General features: G+C 41.7%; 2 long non-coding RNA genes across 2 annotated transcripts; one reads left to right on the top strand and one right to left on the bottom strand.

The window, feature by feature from the left end:
- Positions 1 to 1828: 1828 nt before the first annotated feature.
- LOC124413128 lies at positions 1829 to 23443 on the bottom strand. The gene is made up of 3 exons (XR_006929850.1): positions 22442 to 23443; positions 6013 to 6024; positions 1829 to 1840 (listed from the first exon to the last, which is right to left on the bottom strand). It is a non-coding gene; the product is annotated as an uncharacterized LOC124413128 (long non-coding RNA).
- LOC124413122 lies at positions 21826 to 22202 on the top strand. The gene is made up of 2 exons (XR_006929849.1): positions 21826 to 22001; positions 22041 to 22202. It is a non-coding gene; the product is annotated as an uncharacterized LOC124413122 (long non-coding RNA).
- Positions 23444 to 25983: the final 2540 nt, after the last annotated feature.

Here is a 25983-nt window from a genome sequence, read left to right as displayed (position 1 = left end):
CCTTACCTCAGCTCCGACACTTCGCGATATATATTTGATCGCTCGAAAAGTTTCAACCTGCTCGATGCCGAATTTCGAACGGGACCTTCGAGCTCTTCGGGGCTTAATGCTGATTTTTCTGCACCCTCGAGAGCGTCGGATCGGCAGAAGAACGGCTAACTTGAGAATTTATAGTGAGCTAGAGTGAAGGTCGATCCTCCTCTTCTTTCACGCTTGGGATTCTGGAAAATCGACATTCCAAGTACATACTTCGTTAGTCAAAGAATAAACGTCACGTGTTTTTGCTCGAATCGTGAAATTTGGATTTTTTCAATTCTTGGTTTGAATACTTTTTTTTCGTGCGATCACGTCGGATGACGTAATACGGATCTGTTTTGATACCAAGCCTGTTATTTTCAGGGCTCGAATCGGTAAGTCTGTTACTCTTTTTATAGCAACGCCGAGAAGTCGAGGACTTGAGAAGCTTGAGAGTGAAATTTGCGTATGCCGTAATACCGATTCTATAGGATTCACAGTTTTTAAGTCATGCGAATTAATCATTGAAATGCATTGGAAAAATTGAGCTTCGAAAGGTAAAGAACCTGTCAATATACGTTTTCTTCGGGTACTTACGTTTGAAGAAACCAAAATTGAATTAAAAAAATATTGGAAAAAACGAAATAGGTTAAAAAAGTTGAATAATTTTGTTTGAAAATGTGAATAGTCGAAGATCATCGATTCCCAACGTGTGACTTCGCAACTGCTAAGAATTCTTTACAAAACTTGGTCAATTTTAAGTCCTTAAAAAATACACGATCGCTTCAACAATCATTCGAAGACGGTGAATGGGATTGGATTGTTACGTAATGGCGTAATCTTTGGCTGGGTCGGAGCAAGATTCATCTCAGGGATTTTTGAATAATGAGAGATATTTGTCAAAGTAAAGGTATCAGAGCTCCGTGAAAAATTAGAAAAAACTGTATCTCCGTCGAAACCCTTTCTTGATAACAATTAAACTCAGCTTAGCTTATCGCCCATCGCAGCTTATTCCGCGTTCTAACCGTATTTTCACCGGTACGACATCCGCCCTGATTTCCTGCTGATTCTGCGTCGGTTCCGATGAGCGCACGAATATAATTGGCATCCTTATTAAGCCGATGCGATGCAGTCCCGTGATCTGCACGCCGTGCCGTGCGAATTCAACAACGTTCACTGCGTCACGCACGCCTTCTTCGAAAATAGCGCAAGCTAATGAAATAATGGTGTTTTTACTAAAAAATTTCAGCATTTCGCGTCCTTTAGCTTTTCTCGTGCTGCATTTTTCTTTTAGCCGATTTGTATCCGCCAAAAATCTAGCAATGCATTTTAAAGCTACGCTGTGTAACGTCTTGCCTCTTTTTTCACAGAATGTCGACTCGATTTTTACATTCAAACATTTGAATCAGGAATTCTGGATTGTATGTATATCCAGCTAATTTTTAGGTACTTATAAATCCGTACATCACATGGAATGAGAAATTTCAACTTTATTACTCGAAATTGAAGCGGTAGATAAACGATTCTTTATTCAAAATGTTTTCCATGACATCCACCTCATCGATCACATCCCACCTGATCATAGATTTTTCGTACCGACGATAGCTTAGAACTTGAACGACATATATACATAGTGAAAAATTTCCAAGCCAAGAATTACCTGATTTTCTATGTTTCGATGGAAAAATTTGGGCGTTGAATAACCGAATATCAAACATTTACACAAATTATTTTCAACGGTGTGAAAATATCTTTAGTACGGTGGTAAAATTTGAGGAGGAAATACCGGGCGTAGGAAAACAAATGATCCTTCCTCTTTCCCTATCTATAATCCTTACACCATAAGTGTCAGCAAATACTTGTGGGTATGCATATATGTATGCCCACTACACACGTTCACCTGAGTGCGTAACGAGGTTAGGTATATAGAACCCGCCAACACGTTCGACGCACGTTTCGGTATACACGCCAACATGTATAGGTACCTGTATATACATATATACACTGTACATATGTATACCCACACGTGCACGATGTAGGTATAATCGTAAAGAATATATATCCTATAGGCATTAGGCACACATGTGCATCGCGTACGCGGGACTCGCGGGTCTGTGAGCGTGCACTAAATATGTACCCGAAGCCACCCTCGACGCTCCGCCCGATAAGTATGTACCCGTGGGCAAACACACGGACAGCTCGGGGTGGCTCGGTGTTGGATTTATACCCATACGTGGGCGGGCAGCTATGTCTATACGGATAGAGAGCGCCGCGGCAGCTCCGAGAGCTGAACCAACATTTGCTGTGTTGAGAGCTTGGGCTCGAGGCCCGGGTTCTCCCTCGGGACTGCCGCGGGGTCCACCGGGTCCGCAGAGTCCGACTTGAGCACGGAGCCGCCTTCCACCACCACCACCACCATCACCACCACCGCGACCCCCGTAGACGCACCGAGTCTCGATACTTCCGGGAAGTTCCATATTTACCTGCTCGTTACCCGGAATCGCGAAATATTCATCATGACATTTGCGAATGCAATTTGGGACCAACGTTTTGTGGGGTTGTTCAGGTGTGAAGATCCGCAATGCCGTATTCGGATGCGAATGACGGTAAACGGAGAAACGATTGTATCAATCGAGGAGAATACATATAGAACTAGGGCGAACTAAGCCTTTCCATCTCTGACGACTACGTTGCCCCAGTAGCGAGAGTCGAAAATGGAGAGAAAGGGGAGACAGAGCGAGGGGGAGTAACAGGGACAAAGATTCGGGTCGGCTCCAGTCGGTGAGGATGGACGTGACGTGTGAAGCTTGTACCTACTAATTCATTGCGTGATCACTTGTTGATGCCTTCGCAAAAAGGGTCCCTCGTCTCAGACTCCGCTCCCTGCTCCCGTCACTGTTTGTGCTAGTGGAGCAGAAGAAAGGTCATGCGTCGTGCACATGGTTCTTGTTTCATCCCACTTGCTCGCAAATCTGTCAATGATCGTTTGAAACGCATACCTGACACACACATTCTCCAACAGATATGAGGAGTCTTTACCTGTAGGTGTAGTCGCGGAGGGTGCGAGGAATAACGGCGCATGTTGATTACCTCAAGCTTGCGATTTTCGTTTCCTGTGGTCGACCGAATCCCGTCAGTTTGGCAGAGCAGGTATATTTTCGTTGCAGCTACTACAAATTTTAATAATCGCATACTTGTGTCATTGGTGACATTTTTCCGAGTCCTTTATGCCACGGGCTCTTCCAGATATGAATTATGAAATTAACACGGAGCTGCGATCCGGAAATTAAAAGAAAACAGCCCTGAAACAATGAGCCAGAGACCGCGTCTTCTGATTTGCAGAGAATAAGATCAACATCCCTGAGAAATGAAACAGCGACGGTCGAATACTTTCGAGACGTTACTCGGAGACTTGATTGCAGAACTGCTTGATCTATTTCTACTTATAGAACGCGGCCCGTCATCCATACATCCATCTCGATACATGGTTTCATAGTTAGATTACTTTTTGTGCAAAGCGGAATGATTTCAAACTACGTATTGTAATGGACTCCGAGCGAACTCTGGAGACTCAACGTGAAATATGGTTACAAAACAACCACCCGAAACAAATCATGGAACGGGTATTAAGCTAGCAGAAGCCGAATTTATACAGGCCAAGATCTTGAAAACGGCACGAGAAAATGCGTTTTTGAAGCAGTATTATTATCTCATCAAACGTTCGTGTGATCTGCATGAAATGTTTATAGTTGGAGGTTCTCTTGTGGTCCCATCTTCTCCTCCCAGGCATGTGGTATGAGTTTGAAAGGATATAATCGTGGGGCTTCAGTTCAACCTTCCTATTAGCCCTGCACGCAAAATTCATCATTAAACTGCCGCGATGACGTTTCACTGTTGATACTTCGATTTGACGTTTCGTTGACTTTGAATGTTTCTCAGTGATTGTTTACTTACTTCCGGTTATCGCACTGCAAATAATACTTCGCACAGCCGCATAAGGTGTTCGGTTATAATTGTATAGCTGTAATGTGTATAATTGAGGTTCACAGATGTTTGTTATGTAAAACATGAACACACATACGCGAATTTGTCCACGTACGAATGCCTTGTTACACACTTATTGATCTCTATATGGATATCCTGGTCTATTTGTCACTCGTGTCTCTTTCCAATTAACATTTGACCAAGCCTTTGCTCGATGCTGAAAAATTCCGCATTGACACGGTTAGTTGCGATCTACCGAAAATGGATACACGACGATGGAAACCCCGTAGCGGTATATCGAAGAAGGAATCAAAATTGGAAACTTGCGAGGATGATGCTGTCGGTTTAGGCTTCTTCTCCTTCTTCCCTCCCGTTACTTATCACTGTTCCTCACTCGGTTCTATCGACAAGCGTCCTCGTGCCTCTTCCTTTTCCTCCTCATCCGCCCGCCGGGCCTTTCTCTCCTCGGTCCGATAAATGTGGACTGCGAGATTAAGGAAGTATCCTCCTCCCGCCTACCCTGCACCCTCTGCGTAAAAATTTCCAACCTAATCCATAGTAGGTGTAGCCAGCGCAGCGCAGTAGCCACTCAGGCACCCCGCGATCCTCGCGTCTGGTTAAAATTCTCTGTGAAAAATCGCACGGGAGTAGGCGTGGGGTGCAGGTGGGGTGCCAACCCTTCGGGCAGGACGAATAATTATCCGCCGGCAGTAGGGGTGAAATATTCCCGCGCAAAAAGCTCTGGGGTTCCCCACGCGCCCGGGAGCGAATGAGCTTTCTGTACGCCCGCGTAACTCTCCCGGTTTACGGATTAGAATTCTGCAGCCCCCGCTCAATCTAGATTTGCAATTTTGTTTAATCCACAAATCTATCCCGAACATCTTTCTTCCTTTTGACTTGGAACTCGACGCACTACGAATACACGCAGGTGCATCTGTCGCGTCGTTAAAATTTTACTTCATTCACGTGAATTCTCGGAGGTGACACTTTTTGATGCAATAACGTTGTAAGTTTGATATTCGTATTACAAATTAAACTTACATTCATTTATACAGGTACATAAAGAGCGAGGAACTGAACAACGGACAACGAGAGGAAAAAATATAGACAAGACCTTCGAAGTTCGAACGAAACTTGAACCACGTATCTCAAAGTTCTCATCTTGGAAAGTCTGGTACTATTATACAGATAAGAGAGCAGCAAAGATAAAGTTTCCAGTTCCTAGCTTCGCGCTGCTGCTGCTGCTGTTGCTACAAAAAAAAGTTCAAGTCTCGTACGTCTATCCGGTACTCGAAGGTACGAGTATAACTCTCTAATAGTCGCAGAATGTAGATCCCGGTAAATAAGATTCAATCATTCGGATTAGCCGGTTCTATTCTTGACAAATCGTATTCAAATAACATTGGGAAATGTAATCGAGTAAGATAAGTTTGCTCACCAATTTCAACAGCCGAAGCTCTTGATGATTATATTCACTTTTTATCCTTTACTTGCGATCGACGCACATTGGAAATATTACATGAAGAATCTCGGGGTGACGAGACGACTGCAGCCCGAACGAAGTCACAAAAAAGAAAAGGATTTGGTAAACTTCGGATTGCCCTTTGAGATTCGTAACTTGGGACATTCTTTGTGAGATTGGTCTTTTTTTTTTTTATTTTTTGGTTGTTTCTTCTTGTGCGGAATATATATTGAAGAAAGAATAAATGAGAACGAAAGAGGGTGGAGAAAAGAGGAAGGGGGAGGGGGAGTGGCAGGGGGAGGGGGCCGGGAATTCCACCGTCTTTAACAAGATTCCTCGGTGAAATGCCTTGGGTGGCGGGGCGCGGATTCCAAGCGTTTCCGAAATACGTGCGACAGGAGGTGGCTCGGCTATACCTACAAGTACCTTACGTGTGGATGTGAGGGGGCGAGGGGATGGCGGCGGCACGACCCTGTCAGTGTACCATAACCTACCGGGACTCGCAGGCCGACCCCGGGGTGCGGAATTCACCGCGGGGAACGAAACGCAACACGCTGCTCTTCCTCTCTCTAGAACGCGGCCCAAGACTACCAAGGAACCCGCAGCGAAGCCTCGGTATCGATCTATGGAGACCGGGCCGCTCGCTAGTGCGAAAAGTAGGTACTTCGACGTTAACGAATAGCACGAATACGTCTACAATAGCTAGACGAAGCGCCATTTTTCTTTTCAAATTTATTTTCTTCTTTTCTTTTTTTTTTTCTTTTACACCTTATTGCTAAGAACGTCGATTGGTGCCGAAGCTACCGAAGAATGAAAAAAAAGTTTCTTCAACTTGACTCAGACATTGTTTTAGAGGAATTGAAATTGCCTCACTTTGCAGTCCCGTGTGTTCCTACAGCAACGATTTTTCCAAAAACCACTTGATCCTTTGTTGCCAATTCGCATGTTCCTGAAATTTTTATATCGTATTTCTGAAATTTTTCACGAACCGATTGAAATCAGCGTCCGACGTAGTCGATGAACAGATTCCACAAAACTTTTCAGACCTTTGCTCGCAACTAATTCTTCAGGTATGAAAGTCGAGATGAGTTAAATTTCGGCAAATTCATTGGAAATGTGACAGTGCAACAAAAGCATTACTTTTACTTATCTTCAGATTCGATCTATACCTAGGTACCTACCCATACGCAAGTGCCTGACGGCAAATACTGCAGGTGGGTGAGCCTGGATAGAGTTGATGTGCGCTTACGCTTCGTCAGACAATGGACGGGTACCGAGGCGGGAAGGAGGACTTATTTTCTTCTCCTCGTATTCTCTTCGTCTCTTCGTCTCTTCTCCTCCTCTTTTCCTCGGGGCCCCGGCACGAAGCAATACGGGTGGCGGCCCGTTTCATGTCCCATGGGATCTCCGGGCACCAGCGAAGCGTATACCTGAATTCAGGCCCCACCCCCGCCGCCCCGCAGCCCCGCAACTCCGCTCCTCTACCTCATGCGAGCTGCTCCCAAAGGCCCCTCTGACAGTTGACAAGTTGCTCTTGGATTTTAGCCCCCCTCTAGCTCTCCGGTCGGTCTCCGTATGCCTGTGTGTATGTATGCATGTTCTCTATACCCAGCTCTCTATCCTCCTCGAGAGCCGCTGCGATGGGCAGGGATCTTGTGCAGCGATCGTTTCTCTTTTGCCAACGAAGCAAAGTACCGATGGACACGACGCCGGATAGGAGAGACACTCTTAAGCCGCGTCCGCGACACTCTGAATCGCGCGAGCTTACATCACTCTGCTCCGACAGAGGTGTACATAAGTTTCCTTATTTATTTATTTATTTATTTATTTATTTATTTATTTATTTATCTATATATCTTTTTGTTTTTTTCACACGACGGGAATATCAGATTTCAAGAATGTCTTGTGGCTACGCGAAGATACTAAATTGCTCCATGATGATCAGTCAACTAGACCATACTGAGTTAAACTACATAGCAAATGAGTAATTTAGTGCTGAATTTTTTAATTCGGTGAAAAATATGTACAATTTATACACATCCAGTGTCACACCTGTTCTCTGGAGAACGAAACGAGCGGTTATTTGATGATACATGACAGTTGATACCAGACTGTAATATGATTCATTACATTCGACAAGCGATGAAATTGTGATTGAAAAAATTTCCCCATCATTTTTTCTCAAAGTGTCTACTTTCACGTAAACTACTCGTGTGTGTGTGCGTGTGTCAGAGCAGGGTGTGGGTTTCTGAATATCTACATCGAACACGAAACGTAAAAATATTAGAAATCTTCAAGTGTTGAAGATAATTTAAATGTTTACAGCTTCATGGGTTCAATATCGCACGAAATTTAAGCATTTGGAAGAGTCGTTGAGACTCAAAAATCAAATAGTTTTCGCAAACCGTCAGCATCCTGAAAAATAGAAAGTATGTAGAATTAATTCTTCGCCAGAAATTCTATGATCGAGCAAATAATTAGCTAGCTGTTTTCCTTCCAATGATTTCTATCGGTATTGCCTCTGACTCGCTAACGATTGTTTTTATACATCGCTATATCGATAAATATACAAAATGGTAATATTTTCATCGAACGTCGATCGATACGCGTCATCGTTGCAGTTTTAAACACTCTTCGCGCATTCCGCGTCACGAGTAGATAAGACTGTTCGAAAGAGGAAGGGGGAAAAGAACAAAGTACCAAAGAAACTCGGCTCTGCCCGTCAAACTTCGGAATCGTGACTTCTCGGTCAGCTGCAATACCCGGCTGGGAATGATTAATATCTAAGCATCATACGTTAAACGCATGTAATATTTATACACGCCTCCGGTGAGTCTTAGGATGAGCCGCGGTCCTCGACGACGTCCAGCTGTGCTCAGGGCGAAGATCTCACCGCGGAGAGCGAGCGAGCTGACGGTACCCGCTGCGGCCTCTGCTGCAACAGGCATCAGCCATTCCTGACGACTTTGATCTGCCATTAGTTAAGAGAACCGAAGACGAATGGGTCTCGCTCGGCGACACGTTAGCGGCCCGTTATCGGGCTTGTCAACGGGTCAGCGAGACCTTGACGACCGAGGAACATGAAGTATTCTCCATCCTCCACCTCCACCTCCACCTCCACCTCCTCCTCTTCCACCTCCATGCCTCCCCGTTAATTCTATGCGATCGATTTACCCGCTCCGATTACCTCTTGTTTTCTCACTTTGGTACTTTTCAACTTAAGTATCAACCTTACTGGTTTACAATTGTAATATTTACTGAGATTGAATCGAGAAAAAAAATGGGGCACTAGGGCCAGTGTTCGAGCTCGTTTTATCCTCCTTAAAGGGGCCACGGTGGGCATGAAATTCAGGATCAACGGCAAGAAAACAAACATCCAAAGCATCCGAACAAACTGCATCACACTCAGATTATTGGAAATTAACGAATTACGAACGCACGATTCATCTGATATCAGTTAAGATGATAAGTATTCAACTCTATGGAGGGGAAGACTCTGTCGTAAGGACGAAGAAAATGTTGACTGATGATTTTTAGTGCACAAGTAATTGAATTTTAGTTCAGAATTTCAAAAACGTCCGAGAAATTGTGCTTTCTGATAGAGTCCATCTGTCAATAATAATTTCGTCCAATATTGCTCCGCTCAACCAGTAGAACTCTAATAACTTTTTGCCTCTCCTCCGCTTTGCAGTAATAATCGCCTGTGCCACATTTCAACTATAATCTGCATCATGGAGTACGTATATTATATTTCGTAGAAATACTGAATTTCATAATTGTACAAGGCATAACACTGACATGCATCTACCGCAGATTTGTTATGAGTGTCTGTACGCCAAAGTTCCCTCAACCGCATGCAGCGAAGCCATTCGTAATGCTAATCAGGAGTTGATGCTGTCTATATAATTACCTTAATAACAGTTTCATTTCGCTAACTATTCGTGAGCTCCGCATCTCTGCGTGTGTATTATTCACCTGCAGCGCTACGGTCATCTGGGGAAAAATATTTCTCAACGACGAGCAAACGCTTTACATTTATGTTACAATTTTAACCTTTCCTACGGTAATTCCCACTCGTTAGTAAACGAAGAATAATCCCCCAATATTCCGTAAATTGTATAGGCGGTTTCCAACGATGACGCAGTGACCAAATAGATGACTCACAATCAGTGCCCCGTGTATATGACGTATGTATGTTCACCAAATCATGAACGTTGAATGACATCGTACGTGGAGAAAGCTTTAAACAGTGCTGGATATTCTCAGCCTCGTTATGGTCAATACCAATGAAACTCGAGTAAGCGAAAAGGCTCCGTGCTTCTGGTTTGTCAGACAAAATTCTCCCGAACGATAAATTGTTATACAGATTGTATCTTGAGCTATCCGGATACCTGCGATGATTATATACCCAAGGTCCAAGGACCAGATGGTTTTAGTCTGGCCAGCTACGGAAGTTTGAGAATTCAGTGTGTTCTCCCCGGCCTGGCGCTCTTCTCGCGTCTCTGCGCGAAGTAGTCTTGCAATTTCCTCTTCTCCCGTTTCTCTCGTCTTTTCTTCTCTTTTTTTTATTTTATTTTTTGTCTTTTATCTCTTTCGGGACGAGGCATCTCTCAATTCCAGTTGGAACAGCGCCAGATCCTTCTCGTACTTCCGTCATATACTCTTTTTTAGACTTTCGATAAAATATATTGCGTTATATAGCCGGTGTTCTACCATCTCGGACTCTGTAGTCTGCGAAGATTCAGGCAGCCAACTCGTCGCCGTCTGGCTCTAGCGCCTCACACCATGGGACGAAATGCTTCTCGGCGGCAATCCACCGTTGACATACTTGTGCATACAGCTGATACGATCGCGGTCATGACCGATTTTCTTTCTACAAACTATAAATATATGTGGGGGATATTGTATAAATGAGAGTTGGGATTGCTGCACCTGAAAAAAAGTTTCTGTTTTTTATTGACGGTTTGATAAGTCCAAAAATGCAATTTCTCTGGCTGATTTTTACTTGTCAAGTAGGTAGGTACTATTGATTGTGGAATGCAGAGGCTAAAAAAAAGTCGAATCAAAATTTGACGGGCTCCGCAGGTCCGATCTTTAACAAAAACTACGATGAAAGCTCCGCATGCGGCTACGAATCTCAATACTCGGGCATATTACGCACACCGTGTACAAAGTGACTCGACAGTCGGTGCAGCCTGGCGAATTCCTCAAGGGTTGTTGCCTGACAACTTGTCGCAGAAGATGCACGAGTTTCTGGATCTTCTGTTGGTATAAGTGCATCGGAGCAGCTAGATCTAAAAGTTGAGAGGGGAAAAGCGAGATTACGATGGAGAAGATCGAAGCCGATCACCTCCTGCACGGAGCAGGCCCAAGGGCCGAAGGGCCCCAAGGTCTTGAGCAGGGAACTCAGGTAGGCGACGGCCGACAGACACGGGTCTCTTTGTGTCCGCGTTATAAGAAGACGGCACGGCGGAGCTCTCGGCGGTATTCTGTTGAACATCCTTTGAGAAAGAGGGAAAAAAACTTCCACCCAAAACGACCAGGCCTTATGGATTCCTTCTCGAGGGCCGCCTCCGCCTCCGGGGCAATCAGCCTCCCCCTGGGGTCTATCCTGGGCTAACCCGAACCCCGCCGAAGATTCGGAGGTATACTGCAGGTTGGAGAGCGGGAAGGGAGGATCCATGCTGGATATTCTCTTCCTCCACGTTTTCCCTTTTTTCTGATAATCAAGGTACCACCGGTCGGTTACGCGACATTCTTGGAATATCGATTCGAAATGAATCGTTTCTGCGGCTTGCCAAAGGTACGAAAGTGTTTTTTTTTTTTAAATCGTACGATTTGAGGAAATCAGATGACATTACCTACTAGAAAAATCCGGGAATCTGTAACGCGTCTTATAACTAAATAATCTTTTATTTCAACTTGTAAGATTTGTATCTTACATACAAATCTTCAGTCATTCCCGACGTCGTCATGCGGCTGGAGTAAATCACAGCAGAAAAAAGTGCTTCTGCTTTTTGAAGAAATTGGTTCTTTTTACGACAGACGAGCATTCCTCATCTTTCCTTTCTCTCTCTCCCCACTATACGCGTGGTAATGCATGTTGCTCCTAATCGATTGGCCGGTAACCTTTCTTCATCACTACATTTTTTTCATATCGATGGAGGAAGGCGGCGGAGGGGCTGGGGGCAGGGAGAAGCAAGAAGCTCTATTGTAGCATTGTACCGCGAATTGCTGATCAGCCGTATCCGAGGCCTGGAGATCGGTTTTCGAAGGAATTAAGGCGGGGCGAGACACGCGTGTTTGTGGTTTCTTGGAAAAGAACGAGACGGGCCTCAATCTTGGTGAGGTCGGGGTAAAAAGAAGCCCGAAGTTTCATCTCCGAGTTCCGTGGCTGCTCGTGTGCAGCGAGTCTGCACGGTACCTACTTGCCTCGATCCAGACTTCGGTGAGCACAGCACGCGATTGCCACGGCCCGCCTTCGGGAGATCTTCATTTGGCCCAGACCCGGACCTGGTGTAGGGAGTAGTAGGAGTGTGGAGTAACAAAAATGAGCCCGTAATTCCGATGACGAGGCTCCTTCTCTCTATCCTCTCTCCATCCTATAATTATATGGTGGCTCTTCGCTGCACCGGGGCTCACTCCGGAACACACACGAAGTTTCAAATATCTCATCTCCGAAGTCGCGTATCTTCGAGGGCCAAGAAAGCTCGGTGAATTGAATACTGGCCACGGTAGTCCGGGCAAAAATAAGCCAATGGACAACAAGAATACCTATACTCGGTTGGGTTCGATCGAACGATCTCGAGTCACTGTTCCAGAGGCTTAGGTACTCGGTTAAAAACTTTTCTGTTTAGAATCGATGTGTAAAACGATAAACATTCTTATTAAAGTTTCGACAGACTGCAGAAAATTCTTGAAAATTACGTAGAAATTTTCGATACTGATTAATGAGAGTCGCGCACTTTAACTGCAATTATAAAATGTACCACTTTTGCTGTGGAAAGAGAACGCAAGTAAGACCGTGGGAATCAGCTGGGACGCAACATTCTTGATTTTTCCATCAGCGCTTCTTGGTCAAACGTTGTACTTAAAAGTTCAAACAACCATGAGATAAAATCAGCAGTGATTGAACATATGAACAATCGCAGTCGATATTTGCTGCAGTGTTTCGTCCACAGCGCAATCCGTCATTTACGGGTGACTGAAACCTCTTTGTAATCTTTTGAAAGAGGTTATTTATCTAGAGTTTAATAACTCGTATTTTTTCAATAAAGTTAGATGTGAGCTCCACGAGATTGATTCTCATTGGCCCACAGCTATTTGGCATGGATACGAACTGACGTTTTGACCGTAAACTGGTCGGAATCAATCCTGCGTTTACTAATTGTAAGATATAATCGTTGGTACCCACCGATTTTCTCATGCCTTTCCGTTTTAGAACACGTCAGAAACTGCAATTCTTGTCATCTGTCAAAATACTCTGCGAACTCTTCGTAGATATATAATTACATTTTTTGCAATCTCGTAGAATATTTGCGTTAGTATAAAAATTTTAGTAATTTGTGTGAGAACTTACGCACTCCTGAAGTAAGGAAAATCTTGCTCCTCGAAGGTCTGGTAACAGTTCATAGCATGCACGTGATCCATGTCCAGTATTAAAATACGGTAGGAATAGTAAGCTTCACAAGCGCCTTTTAACGTCAAATTGAAGGGTACAACAAGGAAGGTACTTGCATAATATTTTTCATTTCATTGTCTTGTGCCTTCGGCAGGAATTTAATGTCACCGGAAGAGGTACCGAAACATGCGTGTCCTCTCGAAATGGAAGTGACACGTTTGAGGGAGGTTCGAGGAACGGGAGAGTCTGCAACAAGGGAGAGAAGGATAGAGCAAGTATTGCAGCGAACCAGAGCTACCACGAGTCTCCCCTGGCTACTGAAGAAGCTCGCAGAGAGATGTCCTGCCATTATCATCCCAGTAATAGCACGGTACCGGGAGTATCCCAAGGAGAGGAGGAGAGTTCGTGCTTCATTACGCCTGGTGCCACTGTTCAGAAGATCGCCGAGACACGCGCGTCCACGCGCGAGATCCTCCAACGGAGAACCCCGCGATTTTCTGGCATCTGTACTTATACATATATATATATATATATATAGATATATAGCCAATAACTATACGTAGACACACTAATCTCGATTTGATTGTCGATAGTTGGCCGCGCCGTAACTAGGTGGTTTGATACTTTAGGGAAATTAGTAAAATCGTGCTCTACTAGGTAATACTCATAGTTTCAGTTGGTCGATTTGATTTGTTAGATGAACGATAACAAGATCTTTTACGATACGTTAAAATCAATTGTGTTATTAGATACCGGTTTCTCAATGAAACATTCCTAAGAGTAAGCTCATGCCCTATGTTCTATAACAAAACCCTTGATCACATTTTACGAAAGAATCTCGTTGTATTTTTAAAGCTAGCTATCCCACAATAATCTTACTGTTTTTGTTTACTTTTTATAAAGGGTCCAATTAATGGGAGAAACTTTCTACCAATCGATTCTGAGGCAAAAAGTTTTTGGCGTCTAGATATCGCAATGAAAACTAAACTAACTAAGCCGCGCCTTTTGTACTTTTTGGAAAATATTGGCAGATTTCAAGAAACACTGATATATGGCAACTACGAGTGACTCGGTTAGAAGAAATTTGTCTTACACAAGTTTGCAAAATCAAGTTTTTTCAGGAATTAATTGCAGCCTGACTGTAATCAGTGTTACTCTCATTCGTACGAATTACCTCATACTGGTACTCTCATTCAATCTTACGCGCGGAATTACTAATAAATTCAATTTGATTCTATTTCTATCGAAATTTGTAAGAATCACTAGGCGGATTTCCGGTATGCCAAGTGATGCGCTGAGAATTTCGGATGCGTAATAAAAACCGCTTAAATTTTGAGTCTGAAGTTGTTTCGCACGTAACGTTTCGGGCCGAATAGAGTCACTAGAAAATTATCTCCATTCTCGGACACACCCAACGTAGTTGTTTCTCGATTAGACTACACGACTAAATAGTACGCAATCTTACACCCAGTTTCACCAGAATCTCAAGGTTTCCGCATTGGTGTTATTTACTTTCACCCTTCGGTCTTTCCCATGCCAATCTCAGTCGAGGGTTGGTCTGATTCTTTGCAGTTCAAGCTCTAGACCATTCCTTGGCATTCCCAACGGGTCCATCAGTTCGCAAATGATTTCTGATTACCTGCGCGTCGATGACAATCATACGATAATTTCCAGTACTGGAGATATTCAAACACGGAGTATGTTGCTCTTCACGTGCATGTACACGTACCTCTATACCAGAGTCTCCGAGGCTTGCACACACAATCGTGAGTATTATGCGTGGTGACTCGGGCTAGGCTAGGAACTCTGGCTGGCTGGTGCATGAGTGAGATGGTATCGTTTTAGCCGCGAGCATGGAACGCTGAGCCACCACGCCAAAAACAACCAGCTGCCCGATAGCCGTTATGTGTAGAGTACAGCTAGCAGTAGGAGAGAGCGAAAGAGAGACGGAGCAGAGAGAAAGAGAGGTATCAGGAAAAGGGGGAGGAAAAGGATGACAGAAAACGAACGAGACAGACATCGGAACGGAGGGAGGGAGTAGTACGGAGGGCTTAAAGCTAATGTAACCTAACAACTGCTACGCGACGTTACAGTGGAGAATGTGCTCCGGCATAGCATATCTCAGAGAAATTTTTATGTCTCAATGAAAAAATGTAATGACCTCCAATTTCGTAACGTTAAAACAGTGTTTTCTGTCGGGACACGAGGGAAAAACAATACTGGTCAATTCGTGCCGCCAATTGTAAGTATTTATATACCTTCTTACCATTCTTACCATTTCGCAGCTCTACTCCGAAGGACATCTGCGTTCCAAAGTCGGGTTTTTGTTAACAGCTGATTGTCGGGATTGGAAGGATAAGCGTGAGATTGTATATTGGGCTGGGCATTGACAGGAGCGTAGGTACATTGGTACTTCCATACTTTAGTACATATCATTATTTTTACCCTTGTTACTGACAATTGAAATTTAACAAAGGTTCAGCGAGGAGACGACGGGATGATCCTTAAGGTTTCAGAAAAACCTGGGCCTTTAACAAGTCACCCTTAAACTGAGCCTATACAATATAATTGCCGGATGTCTATATGCCTATGTACATGTGAATATATACCTGTTTGCAGGCAACTTTACGATCGCTAGTCTGGTCAATAAAAATGCCTGAAGCCTTTTGTGCGATACAAATTAACCGTTCCAATGGGTCTGCTACGCTCTGCGCGCTCTTCGTCCCCATTGCTATGTATTCTGTAAATATATTTAATAAAAATGTTTAATTGCCTTGCCGTTAAATGGAGTTTACTGTCCTATGCATTCATTGGGCTATACGCTCACGAATAAGTATAAATTGCTGATATTCACCTGACTTGCCAAGGCTTAGAGCACTCGAAGTACCCGGAGGCTTAAGGTGCACCAGCGATATGTCGAGAGAACTGATTTTGTTCCAACGTAAATTCGTAGTTGCTTGATCGGAAAAAGTTAGAATTCGATTTTGAAGTGTAAAAATCGTGACTGAAGTTAATAAAATCCATTTCGAATGATTTAAGGCTCGTAGTTTCGGGTTTACCTTCTCACGACGGAAGGGACGGTGGCTACATTTGCGTCTCGAGACACCGACCTAGATGACTTTTGGTGAAGTACATATTACATTTATTTTATCATGAAGTTGATTTATGGATATTGCCGGTTGGCATCAAAACGGCATTGCGAACATTTCTGGGTCCGCGAATCCCATGAGGTCGGACAATTTATCGGAAAAGACATGATTCCCGTATCACGGATAGAACCAGACGAATCTCGATTCTTCCGTTGATCTTCTCTAGAATTTAATCTCGTGACTTCTCTCATAGAACAGAGATTGAATTCTTAAAATACGCCGACCTTCTGTACTTTATGCTTGGATGGACTGCCTTGGAATGTTCAGAGTCCTTTCGGTGTAAGGTGGTATTTGTATGGTTTAGTTCAGGATCAGTATCAAGAATGTCTCCCACGATTCCGTAGACTAAAATGCGTTATTCGGGACACCCGTAATCGTAGACGTATGAATAGTATATATATATTTTCATCCTTTTCCAACTACGAAGTAAGACCGTCTCCTCCAAAGCAAACTTCTCGGAAGATCCAAAATTTGTGACCATTAATTTTCAACACCCTCCCACAAGAGCAAAAATTTTCCGAGTTCCCGGGCATCGAAAGAAAATAAATAACACGCACGTCCGAATGACGGGGTGTCTGGGGTCAGTCTTGATACTTGGTTTGGCCAGGTAAACGCGGCGTGAAATGAGAGAAGGTGTCCTACCTGTTTCCGAACGGAGTTCGCATGGCAGCCCCGCACGCAGCTACGGATCACCCCGTGTCACGTCTCAGGATCTGGAGGTCCTTTGTGCCCCCGGGAGGAGGACAATGCCCGCTCAGAATAGTCCCTGTACCCAGCGTGCAAGCTTCGTACCTTGCACAGGTATATTATATATACGTGTATCGCACATTTAATGTGTGTGTGTTTGTGCCTGTCTGCATACGAATATATACATAGATGACTATGCACAACCCGTGGTGCCATAGGTGCTGCAGGGTACGAATTCCTTGGGTACCTTATGCTCTCATACCTGTACGAAACTCCGGTGTATGCTGCAGGATAGAAGCGAATACTTACCTGTCCGTCACAATGCTGCCTAGGTCTACGGCTGTTCCATGAAAACTTTATCAAACCCAGACGAGACGCCTCCAGTTTCATTCAAAATTTTTCATCCACGCGCCACGTCAAAAATTTTCCCACCAGTTTTCTATACTTTTTCAAATCCACAGGTGTGCCTGTGGTCCTGCGAACCATAATTCTGTAAAACGAAATCAGAGCCCGTGGCGGAAGGGGAACGTTATGCGGGACCTAGGAACTGGGACTATTGTCCTTTTCAACGTCGAGATCAACGGAGACTGGGACTTTTGAGCGTAGATAGGTGAAAGAATTAATTTGACAGTGTACCTGGGTCCAACGGGTGTATACAATTCATTGGAAAATCTCACAAGGGGAAGGTAGAGAATGGCCACCTCCGATCGTGCCGAACTTTCTCAGGGTGGTTCTACACTAAAAATGACTCGATACGTCTTTTGGCTTATCCTCCCACGACTCTACAGTTTTCGAGATATTTACGTTTGCAGTTCCAGGCGTTCTTTAACTTCGGTAGCGTCGGCGCAGCGGATAGAGCACAAGAAAGTTTGCACTCTTGATTTTTTCATTAATCACTGTAACATCTTTTGGTAGAAAATTCAACATCGCATAGGGATGAAACTGCCACTTACGAATACTTCACAGAGGACAATTTCTCACAATCAATTCTCTATGCAGAATTTGCACGTCGTGCTGTTTTCAAGAGACGTCAGCACCACCGTCGGTTGTTTTCTGTTTTCAATTCACATCCCGGGAATTCTAAAATTCCATGGGTCATTAGCGACTAATTAGCGGAAAATTTCGCTGCTTTTTACAAGCCTCCGTGATTAACCGTTAGTAGTTATTCTTCGTGTCGGTGAGAAGTGGGCATAACTCTCAAGTATTTTTATAAATTTGGGGTCCAACTGAATTAAGACTACAATTGATCATCGGCGGCGAATTCCTAGTACCAAATTTCATTTTGCGAAATTACCTAAGAGGAACTTGCATACTTTGTGTAAAGTTTTTAGTAAACAGAAAACGTAATTTTTCCACTTCATACACTCCTGGTAAAACAACGTTAAATCCTATAAAACACATATTTTTATGCAAAGTATTGATCGAAGCGCGAATTGTCCGTCAGGTCTGGTGATCAGTCGGTCGAAGTAACCAAGTTTAAATAAATTAGTGTTTTATTCAAACTATTGACCGTAAGAGAAGGTACTACTTTATTATGCAAAAAATATTACAGAGTTCTAAGATTCGTATTTAACGATGTCGTAAGGAAAATTACCAATATATACCTATCGATTTATAATTCTTAGAAAGAAATTATGACTTTTCGAATCTGGGATTACAGTCCCATTAAAAACTTCCAACCGTGAACCCTTCGCAGTTATCTCACTAGTGGTTGTGCTATTTTATTGTGAAGTTAATAAAAACAAAATAAATTTTTGCACGGTAATTATTCAAAAGACATGGACTCTTTTTGATATTTGTAAGTCTTTGTGGTAACTTAAGGAACGTGAGGCTTATATTATCTTTACCCTTCTCTGGTTCGCTTGTTCGCTTGGCTGGAAAATTCGTCGCTCGTCTGACGGTCCTTCTCCAAATCCATAATCTGCTCTGCAATAATTTCATCGGGTTTACGCAATTCCACTTCTTCCACAAATCCCACAACGTTCAACGTATCCTAATTAAACGGTTAAATAATGCAAGATTGTATCAGAAACGGTATTTGAAATGCACAATTTTACTCTCATGCGACAAATATTCGAAATGGCGTTGTGAGGCATATGTCAACTCCTCCCGTTCATCTTCGCACTGGTGTTCAACAATCGGTATCGCTTCCACCACATTATAATTAACAGAAGACACAGAACCGGACATTTCCACCAGCAAATTTTGCAATAGATTCCATAATACGTTCCGTATACTTTAAAGTTTCAAAGTGAAATAACCTCGTGAACAGCTGCGTGCCAAAAGTGACCTTCGGTATAGCCCCACCGTAGTTGGGAACCACTATACATAGAAACGCAGGTAAAGGGGATCTGACCGACCTTCCAGGTAAATATACAAAAGATCCGTTTGAATTTCAACAGTCAAATATTATCAAGAAGAAGTTAATGGAAAGTACCTGAACATTTCACAGTATTCGCAAAATTATATTGCTGAAATGTATTGTGCATGTACAATTGTACAATTTAAGGCAGAGAATCGTATACGTACAATAAAGTTTTGCATTTTTTTTCTGTAGTGTATACACGTTCATGCGTACTTTTAATTGTGAAAAAAAAGAGAGAAAATAGAAATTATTACGGCCGAGCCTTGAATGCACGACCGCAAAATTAAGGAGCGTTTGAAACTTGAAACGTGAATATTTTGAAAACTATAGAGTTTTGGTAGAGTAAGTCAAAACACGTATCGAGTCATTTTTAGTGCAGAATCACATTGCGAAAGTTCGGCGAAATCGAAGTTGGTCATAACCTGCCTTCGTATTGGCAGCACTATTCCCTTGCTGCAAAACGGAATGAGAAGATTTGTGCAGTTATCCTTAAACGGCGTATTGAAAAAAATGAATCAGTCAAAGAAGGTCATTTGAGATGAGAAAGGAAACGAAAGGCGATGCGCGTAGGTTATAAGAAGAAGCGGCTTGAATACATGGAGTCGAGAGTTTCTCGTAGTTCTTTGGTCTGGCCTTAAGCCAGAACGCCGGCACACCGGGTGAAAAGGCGCAATGAAAATGAAGAACGAAGAAAAAAAAAAGATTGCTCTTTACTCCACCGAGTAAAAGTACCGGCAAGGAAGAGATGGCGGGTAAAAAGAAAAATTGTTGAAAAAATTAGGCGAGAGCAAAAAATAGAGGTGACGAAGAATTATCAGTTTCCGTCGAGCCCTCGACGACCGCGTGTAAAATAACACCTAATGTCGACAAACGAACGATTCTGCTTCCGCCATGGAACCTGGAACTTGTACGTAAGCTGATTGTAAGCTCGTCTGGTGTGCAATGTTTCGCAACAATATTACAGAATCTTCCGTACTTTTTCACTTTTCCATCTGTTTCTTGTTATGTTTTCAAGAAAATTTATTTCCACTCGACGTACAAATGATGTTGCGTGAGTAAAGAAAAATTGAAAGCAATGAGTGGAATGAGGGATGGAGAAAATAACAAAAGGCGGGGTTGTTTAAAAAACGTAACATATTCTATATTTAACAAACATCTTTCGTTTATATTTACAACTCTTTTTTCTCCTTCTTCTTCATCTTCTTCTTCATTTCAATTCATTGTTTTAATATTGCGTGTTCCGTAAACATATCATTTTCCTATATTTATAATGTTATCGGTTCTTGAGTATTTACAATATTTTTTTAAAATTAGTTTTACAATGCGACGAGAACGGAGTGATCAGCAGGTCGAATTCCCTTACGTTACGTAACAATAGGTTACAGAGATATTCCCCATTTTTTTAAATCAAACGATGCTCTTGATCATTCTGTGCAGGCTGTACGTCTTTTCATAACTAATGTAAATCTTTTTGTTTTTCGATGAAAATATGGCAAATAAGGAGAAGAAAGGCGATCAATGATCAATAGGGAAAGAAATTTGCTATTAAAAAATCCATCAAGTCACGTAAATTATACTTAACGTATCGCTTGCACGGAACATGATCAGAGCGTTGCAGATTGCGTGATTATTATTCACCTATAAGGCCTAGGTATAATTTTTACATTACCGTTGGTAATCTCAAAATTTTCACGGGGAAATTTTATATGTATATTATATATACAAGTCCTATAAATAATATATTCACAAAACTATATAAGACGTATACGAGAAGCGTATTTTTGTTAAATGTTATCAATATTCTTCGTTCCTTCTCTTTCAATTATTTATCGTTTTATTAATAAGTGTACTCGGATATTCTGTGCTCTGTACCATAGAGCTAGGATCATGAATATACAGGTATGATTAAAGTGTTTAGAGTTTCACAGTTATTCGGTTAATTACGACAGGTATGTGGGTAAGTTGTAGAGCGGCAGTAAGGTAAATGTTTCCAGGTATAATATATTAGTGCTAACTATTGTTCTATCATATATTGCAGCGTTGTACAATATTCTATACGTTTAGTTATAATTATTGTTATTATGATTTTTATCATAGATTCATTGGCCATCTAAAAATTACTCGCGAACGATCTTTTCTCAATCAATGTGAACTGATATTGGATTTGAAATTCAAGCAATTTCTGCGATATAAATTGCGCTTTGTACGAATGCATAAAAAAGGAAAGATATTGAAATTATGTTTTATAATTAGGCTTCAAAGAATTATCGACGGTGACTCGACTGCGGCGGATGAAATTTTTTTTTTCTATTCCCATAAAACGTATGCCGTCGGCATGGGCATAAGCGAGAAAAGAATAAATTTTTTTTCCGAACGATGCAGTATAAATAACAGCGTAACAATCGAGGTTGTGTGGAAAAGTAAACGTTGTGCGCGATCGTTCGTGAAGAATTGTATAAATGTCGTATGCTGCAGTTAAGGAGAATTGAACAGTTTACAGAAAATCCCTTAAACAATTTTTAACAGACAAAACTTGAGGTCGTTTTTACTTAAAGCTAACATTTGGCATTTTCTTTTAATTTTTTTCCTTCAATTTATAACTTATGCCTCATTACGTGTATACTCAACGTTTCGTGTTTGTCTACATATGTATACGCGAAATTGGATCAATTTCTTCGGATAACATAAGGTACTTGATTGAATAATTTTTCAGATAATGTCTAAACTTGAAACGGTAGAAAGAAATAAAATACTAAGAACACAATAGAACACAAATCACAAGGAATTTTGATCGCAGAAAGTATTATGATAATTGATGCCTGTAACCAGAAACAGGATAATGAAGAAAGCTGTCGTAAAACACGAAGCCAATTACGCAGATTATACAAATAATTCGGGAAGATTTGAAACTTGAACAAAAATATGAAAATAAATTATAAAAGTAGAAACAATTGCGAGAAAGCTGGAGAAGATATTTCTGCAAAAGGCAATCATCTTTTCAGCAAATTCTTGTTCGTTACAGGTTAGTGCAAAGAGAAAAATGACATTGTCCTGCAATGAAGCAAAGAATATGCAGAGCGAAGAAGCCTTTGAAAAAAATCTTCTGACATAACTTTTATACTTCCTGCTTCAATTCACATTTGAGTTTTCTTTTGCACCTATTATTCTGAATGAATTCCCTGCTTGCGTAGGTCTGACTTACTATTCTAAGGACGTGCGCCGGGCAAGGAGGGACGTGGCAGAACGACAACGCACACACTTCTTGCAAGGTTCACGGCTTAGATCCTACTTTCTGTTCTCCTTTCCTTCCGCCGCACGTCCATGGCTCGAATTCGACTCGCTAAAAAATGAAAAGCACTCCGTTCCAGAATTTCGTTTCACTTTATTTTCTTATTTCACTTCACTTCGCACTCCTGATTCTCGTCCTTTTTTTTCAACTCCTCTTTATAAAAAATCTACAACAATGAACAATTAAAGTAATCTAACTACAATATGATTTCGGTGCGTGTCGCGTTGCAACGAATGTTTGTTGATTGAAAATTTTTATTCTTTTCGTTTTTTATTCATGCAGCTCTGTTTTAATTTCAATTTTATTCAGGCGGCGGTAATCATATGTATAATATATGTATGTATGTATATATATGTATATATATATTTTTTTTTTTAGCGAGTACATGCGCTTAATTAGTAGGTGTATAGTAAGTCAATTAGGTGTTTGTTATTATACGTGTTTTCGTGTCTCGCTGGTATATTTTTTCATACATATAAATTGTATATGCATAGGTATATGTGGTAGGTACACAGCTAAACAAGGGTATGCCGACCTTGTTCGGTGATCAATTCGTACATATGCGTGTACAATCAAGCTCAGCGTTGAATTACATCGTTGAAATAAAAAAGGTTTCGACAATCTATTAATCACGCAAATCGAATAATGTCATATAGAAATACATTCTGTTTTTTGAAAATCATTCGCGCTCGGAAATTTGTAATTGCCATCGAATACCTACGTATGAAAAACTTTAATCGACGGATGACAAAACGCAAAGTAGATCAATATCATAATTGGAAAGTACAATATTGCTGCTTGATATTACAGATGAAATAATTTCGCTGTTTTACAATATTTCGGGATCAATTCCATTAGGTGAAAAAAAGAGAAACAAACAGGGGAAAAAGAATAAATTTATCGTCGTTGCACTACTTTCCCTAGATATGGTCAACTAAAATCATGATAATAATAATAGTCATAATAATATTTGTTATAATAATAATTGTAATATCGAAAACTAACTAAACAATATATTTACAAACAGAAACTTGAAAAATTTTTTTTACACATTGTAATATTTCGACGTTATACAAGATGTATATATATATATATATATATATATATATAGTATATATATATAGTATATATAATATGTACATAATCATCATCATAATTATAATCGTATAATTGCAGAGACGCTGCGCCCCGCTATGATACAGAACTATAACGATATAGTTAATTTTGAGGAGGTACATTTACTCAACTTATTCAATAATTAATAATGACAATAATGATAATAATAAGTAATAACTCACTTTGCGTCTTTTCATGTTAATGCAGTCCGACCTCTGAATAAGAACTCCCGCAATAAGAACGCTTCCCCAGTTTTTGGCTCGCGCACTTCCCCCCCCTCCGACTCAACCTGAAGGTTCCAATTGTTCCCGAGTGAACCTCTTGATAAGAACGCCCGCGAAAAATACTCAAATTTGGGGAAAAACTTTTCCCCTCCGGGGATTCGGCGTTCTTATTGAGAGGTCGGACTGTATATGTATATGCATTTATATGTACTATTACGTTGCTTCGTTTGAGGAGGGGGCGGGAAAGGAGGAGAACCTACTGTGCAATACAGGTGACGGTACCACGGCACCACATCTTGTATCTGGACCAGTCTCATCACCAGCGTCAATGCCGCCTATTTCTACAGTGTATGTCAATATATGTGTATATGTAAGCCCACGATTATGCGTTGCAAATTTAATTAGCATCGTAGCCCTGTGTCCTTCCGTCGGTATATTTGTATACCAAGAGGATATATGGTGAAAATCAACAAGACTGAAGTTAGTAACGTTAACGTGACGAAACATTGTGAAATAAATCGTCGTACAGTTTTAGAACGACTTTCAAGGATTGGCTTTTCAAAATATGAACATGTTTTCATTGTTATGATTTACTAGCTGGATTTCAAAAAATTCTAAACTTGCGACGTTGAAGTAACGTTACGAACTCTAACCTCATGAAAATCAGCAGGCTGAGCGGTTGACTGCGCAAACGCGATCTTTACTATCTTGTAATGCTGGCTGCCAAACGCGAGGTATGGACGTCGTGTAAGCACGGCGATTTATCTTCTTTTTTTTTGCGTTAAGCAAATTTCAAATAACTGATTTAGTAATTCAGGTATTTTTGTCAAATATTTACTGTCAAGTGACGAATTATTGCATTACGATGTATCATGTTATGTTTCCAACCTAACCTCAACTCGCCGCTTGAGGCGCAAGAGTTTGAAAGCTCGTGTCTTGCGTTCCGAGTAAGTTGGCGACCCTGCTCTGCGCACGAAAATATTGCAGGGTACGATCTCATCGACCAATAGAGTTGAATTATTTTGCGCATGTGCAGTTAATCGATCAGCCTCGTTACTTCCACCATCTCCTCTAAGTATATCGTGTGTCGGCAACGTAGAGAAATTTTTGAAATTAAAGAAGGGGAGTAAATCGCGAAAATAAGCAAAAACTGCTGACATTCTTTCACACTGATAGGTAATCGAATAATTGTATTAAAAACAAAAGAGCGAAGCGGATACCAGTTTATACTTCTACAGACAGACTAATTCTACGGATATTAGTTTTGTAATTCATCTCTGAAGAAACTGCGGATAATCACCATGCTTTCAACATTTCTGATACGGCAGTCTGAGGGTATCTACTAGATTTTTTTCGAAAGCAGATCAAAGGGAAATTGTCGGATTTCGGTAGAAATTCACGAATCAAGCTAACGTCAAACTAGGGTATTTTAACCTCGTTGTATAATGAAATGGTGGATATGCTTACATAACAAAGGAATGAGGTTTCGCGAAGAACAAAGACGTGCGTTACACAGGCGTCGAAGGGCGAGGTCTGTAATACTTGGGCTTGGTCGTTGCTGCCCGATCCACGCAGCAGTAAAACGGCGCTTAAATCCTACTTCTGCCTAACAAGATGCATCCGGAGATGTCGGCTCGCTCGCGCAGCATCCGGTCCCGATGATAATTTTGATAATAACACACCTAATGTAGGCACTCTGTCAGCACTGCCCAGCCACTGCAACGTGCAGGCTACGCATTATGGACTCGTTATTTCTCATCTACTGCTATTTTACCTACGACTCCTTGGAAGATACTGAATATTGTTGTCACGTTAACACCGAAGGCATGAATTTTCTGTCTATGTAGCGAGTGATAAGATTGTTGAGCGTTCGACTTTCACTGGCACAGAGATGTTGCAAATTCCGCATGATATATAATATATAAGAAATGTATTCGTATCGCCGCGTGTGATGTAGGTATAAAATTTAGTCGAGTATCGTGTAGCGCGAACCGTGCACGACTGGATCAGATGTCCAGCTTGTACGCCTCATTTCTTATTCCTCTGCATCGCGTCCCGCATCAGACGTGAT

Source organism: Diprion similis, chromosome 2 (assembly GCF_021155765.1).
Source record: "Diprion similis isolate iyDipSimi1 chromosome 2, iyDipSimi1.1, whole genome shotgun sequence".
NCBI classification, from domain to species: domain Eukaryota; kingdom Metazoa; phylum Arthropoda; class Insecta; order Hymenoptera; family Diprionidae; genus Diprion; species Diprion similis.
This window is presented reverse-complemented; position numbering and strand designations above follow the sequence as displayed.